This window comes from Sinocyclocheilus anshuiensis, unplaced genomic scaffold, assembly GCF_001515605.1.
Source record: "Sinocyclocheilus anshuiensis isolate Anshui unplaced genomic scaffold, SAMN03320099.WGS_v1.1 scaffold419, whole genome shotgun sequence".
In the NCBI taxonomy this organism is placed as follows: domain Eukaryota; kingdom Metazoa; phylum Chordata; class Actinopteri; order Cypriniformes; family Cyprinidae; genus Sinocyclocheilus; species Sinocyclocheilus anshuiensis.
In genome coordinates, this window is record NW_015548228.1 from 53,703 (window position 1) to 53,961 (window position 259).

The window sequence follows — 259 nt, forward strand, 5'->3', positions numbered from 1 at the left end:
GGTCCCTGGAGAAGTTTTGGCATGCCCTGACATTTGTTTTTTTTCAGTATCTTACAAATTTTTGAATGGCTAAAGTCTGATAACACTGTGTTCAGCACAAACTGGGCTACAATAATTTGTGAGCAGCATGAAAGTACGTTTGTGTTTTTGAGAAAACAATGTTTATGCCTCGTTAGTGAAAAACTAATTTTAAGTCACTGAAATAAGGCCATAAAACACATACAGAACGTTTGTTCACAAGACTTTGAGCATGTGGTAG

General features: G+C 36.3%; 1 protein-coding gene across 1 annotated transcript in view; it reads left to right on the forward strand.

The window, feature by feature from the left end:
* The window catches only part of LOC107654452 (trinucleotide repeat-containing gene 6A protein-like), a 39,671-nt gene that overhangs the window by 15,876 nt on the left and 23,536 nt on the right, over positions 1-259 (forward strand). The gene's annotated exons all lie outside the window — the stretch shown is intronic.